This window comes from Oppia nitens, unplaced genomic scaffold, assembly GCF_028296485.1.
Source record: "Oppia nitens isolate AA-2021 unplaced genomic scaffold, nextdenovo-longstitch-racon4-pilon3 scaffold10_pilon_pilon_pilon, whole genome shotgun sequence".
In the NCBI taxonomy this organism is placed as follows: Eukaryota; Metazoa; Arthropoda; class Arachnida; order Sarcoptiformes; family Oppiidae; genus Oppia; species Oppia nitens.
This window is the reverse complement of record NW_026533189.1, coordinates 995,001-1,001,525: the sequence shown is the minus strand read 5'-3', so window position 1 is coordinate 1,001,525 and position 6,525 is coordinate 995,001.

Genomic DNA, 6,525 nt, shown 5'->3' with positions numbered 1-6,525 from the left:
ATAATATATTTTAAAATTTATAGCTTAATATTATTACATTAATTTTAATAATATATGTTTATATGTTATCAAACAACATATACAATACTACTATACATATTAAAATACTTGAACAATATTTGTGTATATTATAATTTACAATTATGCATTTTCTTAAATATATTTTATGTATTAAACAATTTAATCATATTAAATATAATGTATTAATATTAAGTAGTATTACATAATATTGTATTGTCTATAAAAACAAAAGTATTATTACTATTATTATTAATTTTTAAACATAAAATATAACAATAATTTCATGAATTATTTAGTCCTAAATATTTTTTATGCCCTTTGGGCCACTTTTATTGAGAAAACTTATCATTCAATTTATTGCTGTTTACTTTAATTTTTACATTAAAACTCAACACAATTTTAGAATACAATCATTTTTATATTTTGTTATATACTGTATAAGGCATAAACTGTATATATATATATATATATATATATATATATATATATATATATATATATATATATATATACTGGTATAATATTTATAGTTATATTCTCTTTATTTTTAGTCAATACTTTTTTTAAATTTATGACATAATTTTTATTTTATCTATTTTCTTGTTTCCAATGCTTTTAATCATTTAATTTTTTTTAATACTATCAAAGGAAAAATATTTTTACTTACTAAAAAATTTTAGGTGATTTTGTATTTATACACATTTTTTTGTAGATAAATATATATATATATACAGTATAACATATATTGTATTTATTATACAGTATAAAACATCATATAAAGTCTGTACTATATATATATATAATTAAAAGGCAATATGTTTTACTGTGTTTTACTACTACTGGCATATAATGTATAGAATTGTAAACATTATAATAATACAATCGATAATAATATAAAAACAAAAAACATATGGAGTATTACAAGTAATTGTTGTTTATTTTTTGTTTAAATAAGTATTAATATAAACAGTTAGTTATAATTATAAAGCTTTTAAATAATTATTATATTTAAAATTTATCCAGCAACACATATTTATTGTAATTAAGTGATTAAATCTAATATTTTAATAAATCCTAGCAACTAATGAAAGGATATAATAAATTATATTATATTTTAGCGAAAATCCCTCAAACAAGTCATTTGCAATGCTTTCAAAATTTAAGGAATTTTTTGGCGAAAACTTTATTTATTTTTTTTGAATGAGAGGACACATGACTTCACAAACAATTGATTTAAATATGTTGTTTGTTTGCCACCAAATACTGTGTTTAATACATTTCTTTATCATCATTACAAACAAATTATTATATTTATATAATTTGACGTATTTTTTCATCAAATATATACAGTATATATAATTATTAGGGTTGCATCAAATTCTTTCCTTCGTTTTATTTTCCAAACGTTCCTTATATTGACTGGGAATTTATAGGGAATTTATTTTCTTGTGCCACAGTTTACTATGATGTTTGGAAAACAAATATTAAACTGTAGTTTGAGTGGTTTTGATGAATAGTATGAATTAATTTATTAAATTGAAATTTATTTTTAAATATTTCAATAACATTTTTAGCGAAATATTTAAGTTTTGTTAATATTTATTCTAATAATATAAATTATATTTCCATTTCTAACAATCAAATGAGTGAAAATTTTACTGGAAAATTGGAAGAATTTTATTAGGGAACTTCCCTCCCTGAGAAAGTTCATCGAATTCTAATAATTATAAATAGTGTACTTATAATACTGTATATACCAGTGTTGGCAGAGACTAAATGTTTTTATAATACAAAGCGTATTATACAGTATATTATAAACCAATGTATAACACATGGCCAATTTTCCATAAAAAGCATTGATATAAGCAAAGTAAACCATGTTTTTTAATAAATATAGATTTAATATTAATTTTTATTGAATTTCTATTTAAAATTATTTTATTTTCGTTGTTTAAAAACAACGATTATTATAGCAATAATGCATTTTCTAGTAATTATATTATTACTAAATTTTAAAAATAATATTTTCAACATAGTTTTAAAAATTGTATTATACTGTATTATTCAGTACAAAGACAAAATTCAAAACCTTGTATTTTCCCAACCCTAGTATATATACATTAGTATACAATGTAGAGTATATTAATAATATAGATTATAATTTTACGTGTATAAATACATTTATATATTTATATACATATTTAACAATTTTAAATATTATCTCTTACCTGTTATTTTAAGCATATTTTTCAATCTAAACTTTAAAAACATTTATAAAGAAAAATGTTGAGCTTTTCCTGTCAGTAATTTAAGGATAATAAGAATATGTGATTAAAATTTTATACAATTTATAAATTGGTTGACCTCTCATTACTAAATAAATACCGTCAATTATTTTGACTAACATTTAAATTATATTATTAATATTATGATCATTTATATTATCATATGTTGTTTAGTATAAATATAAAATGTAAATAAATATGAAAACAGCAATTTAATAAATACAYTATACTTTAGTCTACCTATTTTTCAATTTAATTTTATGCTTATTTTATATACAGTACTATAATTTATTAAATGAAAATATTTTTTTTTTGAAAAATATAATTATGTTATTTAACAATAATATTATTTTAATGTAATATAAATTGTATCGAAAATTAAGTAAATTTGTATAATTATATAATAATAGCATTTTATATTTAAAACTAACTAAAATTTCAAACAACTTATGTTGATATTAATGCATTTGAGACCAAATAATGATAGCAAATGTATCCATAAAAAAATTAATATAAAGATTGATTTGATTTGCTATATAATTGTCTGTGAATTGATGTGTCCCTACAAACCATACAAACAATGTATAGCACATCCATTTGAATCCATGGCTCATATATATAGTCAACTCAACTAAAAATACATAACAATAGCCTTTGAAGTAAAAAACAACAACTGACTGCCGGAGTAGTCGCCAACAAAATTATGGTACAGGAGTTAAGGGAAAGTTATGTTTATGTGACTGAATGGAGGAAAGGATTTTTTATGTGTAAATTTCCGACACTATTAGCACTCATTTACTCAGATCATCGCTCAAAATTGTCTCTCCTTTTCCTTTATTGTGAAAAACACTATTATTAGATAAAAGTTATGAACCTTAATGTTATTACAAAGTCAATCAAAGCAACCATTTTTATAATAAATAAGTCATTTTTACTGTATGTTATGATGCAGTGATTTGCAAAAATAAATAACAAAACAAACTTTAAAAAACATTTTTATTATTTGATATTTTTATTTTTATATATATATTTATAAAATATAAATTTTAAACATTCAATTCATATATAGTTGAAGTATACATAAAAATACACAAAGTGTATACTAAACTGTTATAATATATTTAAGAGCTCTCTCTCTTTCTTTCTTTCTCTCTCTCTCTCTCTCTTCTTTCTTGCATCTGATAGCACAGTAAGAAAAATAGGACACATCCTTCAAAACTAGTCGGAAAACTCTTGAAAATTTTCATTTGGATTCAAAAAATTATTTAGTTTTTATTTAAAATAATATTTTATATATAATAATATACTGTATATGTACTAAACCTATATATGGTTTATATAGAATATAAAGGTTCATAAATAATTTATATTGTTTTTAATCCATAAACTTTTTAATATAACAAAAAAAAGTTTTTACATATGATTTAAGGCTTCAGTGAATTTCAGTAATGTCTGTCAATTCTCTCTCTCTCTCTCTCTCTCTCTCTCTCTCTCTCTCTCTCTCTCTCTCTCTCTCTCTCAGCAATTATTAGTTAAAAATAAATTATAACAAAAAACTAGTTCACAACAGTTTTAAAACTGAAAAATCTAGTCCTTTCTCGCGTAGAAATAAATGCCCAAATATTATCAAAATATATACAATAAATATATTTTTGTGTGTATTTATGTGTATTTGTGTGTGTGTGTGTGTGTGTGTGTGTGTGTGTGTGTGTGTGTGTGTGTGTGTTGTAATTTAAAAAAAAGACTTTTGTTGTATGAGTTTTAGTGTTGAGTAACTTTTTTATTTTGTGTTTTTTTAGACAATAGATTTCAAAACAATAACTCATTTTTATTGGATTCATTGGCTTTTTAAAAACTATGAAAAACTATGGGCAGAGATCTGTGAGAATAATAGATATATATCTTTTGGAAACTTTATGAGAGTTAGAGATTACGAAATATTAAAAAAATAATAGAAAAACTTTCAATAAAAAAATAATAATAACACAAAAAACTTTTCAACAAATAAAAGCACATTATTTATAATAATGAATATAACAAATAAAGTTGAGTTAAATGTAAGTAAATAATTATGGAGAGAAAGAAAGATAGAAAGAGAGAGAGAGAGATAGATAGATAGATAGATAGATAGATAGATAGATAGAGAGAGAGAGAGAGAGAGAGAGAGAGAGAGAGATGACATTTATAGGTATTAGTCATGAGATATACACAAAATATACAACAAATAAAAAGCCCAGTAAACTAACTTATGTAATGATAAATATACAGCAATTTTTACTATTTGTTATTTTTTGAATAATTTTTATTATTTATTTTTTCATCGTATGTGACTTAACAATAAGCGCTATTACTTTTATATATATATATAATAAATGGTGTTTTGAAAGCTTTATATCATATATATATATATATATATTATTGGTATATAGTATATACTATATATACTGTAGTTATATAAATGAAAAGTACATATGAATAGCAAACAAATGACAAAATGCTTGAACGTGTCGTTTGAAAACTACAGTTCCTCTCAAAATGAAATAAAATTAAATATAAAAGTTTTCAACTATATTTGGTATATACAGTACTATACGCAGTGCATTTCATAGCATTATTATTATTGTTATTATAAAAGTTTTTATTTAAATATAGTTTACGTATAATTTATGGTTCATTTTTTAGGAAATTTCCTGATTTAAAAAACCGGATAAATTCTGGGTTTGCAACCATTTTAATGCCTTTATTGTAATTAACACTACAGTACACTAATAGCATACGTAATATATTAATAGATGTTATGATCAATACCGGCTTATTTGTGTTAAATCCATTTGAATCATTAGTTGCTTATATCGTCAACTAATTGAAAGCAATCGTTCAAAATGATTAACAATAAACCAATTGATAGATAAGTAAAAATAATTAATAGTAAACGCAATTTATTAAGTATAAAGTTTTTTCTCGTTAATAGTAATGTTTTTTAAATTATTAATTACTTTTTCTTTTAATTTATTGCTTTGAATATATATATATATAATTTATATATAGTGCTTAATTATTTATTTTCTATTAGCGCATAATAGACATAATTAACAATGTTTTATTTATATTTTATCGAACTTTCAATATTAATAATCTATTAGATTAAATTCAGCTAGATAATTTATATATAGAACAAAATAATTATATAATTTGACTTTAATTATAGTTATATACCTGTATGTATTATATATAAATTATATGTATACTGTGTGTATATACTATATATGTACTATATATATATATATATATATATATATATATATATATATACAGTACATATATAGTATATATATATATATATATTGTATATACAATATATAAAATGCATTATTATTAAACTTGTTATTTTGATTACCGGTATTTGTTGGCACCAAACAAAACATTGAACCGTTGCCTACATTTAAAATACTGACGCAAATACCGGTAGATATCATTAAAAACAGAGTCAAACTCTATGTTTGCATTGATGTCTAATTTCAAACTGCAATTGTTGTTGAATAGTAGGCTCACATAAATCATGAGTTATAATAAAGTAATGATTTAATTTGAAATAAATTATATGTAATATTATACAGTATAAGCTTTTAAGGAAACATTAATGGCATTAAAGAGTTAAAGACCTAATATAATGTATATTTATATTTTGTGTATCATTTTAAATCAAAAACAATTTAATTAGTGTATCAGTAATTGTCTGTTTGAATCACATATTAACATAGATTATAATACAATTGAATTGTATTACTAAAACTTATAATATATTGCATATATAATAACTAAATTTATACGACTAATGAGAAATTGATATGAGCTCTGAATATAGCAATTGTTATGCAATCAAAATTCAATTAATTTCTTATGTCATGAATACAAATAGGTTTCTACTAAATGCAGTTAATATCAAACTTTTGTGTTTGTATTATATTAGTTGTAGTGAATTAACATTTTATTTGTCATACGGTTTGTATTGAAAAGACATCTACAATAAAACAGTTATGGAGTGAATAAGTTAGTGAAATTAGAGAGAAAGAGAGAGAGAGAGAGAGAGAGAGAGAGAGAGAGAGAGAGATTATTTATCAATATATAAATTTATATCTAAAATACTATCAATAGTATTATGTAATGAAATATTATATAATATAAAATGAAATTTATTTCTCTTGAAACTATTTGCTTA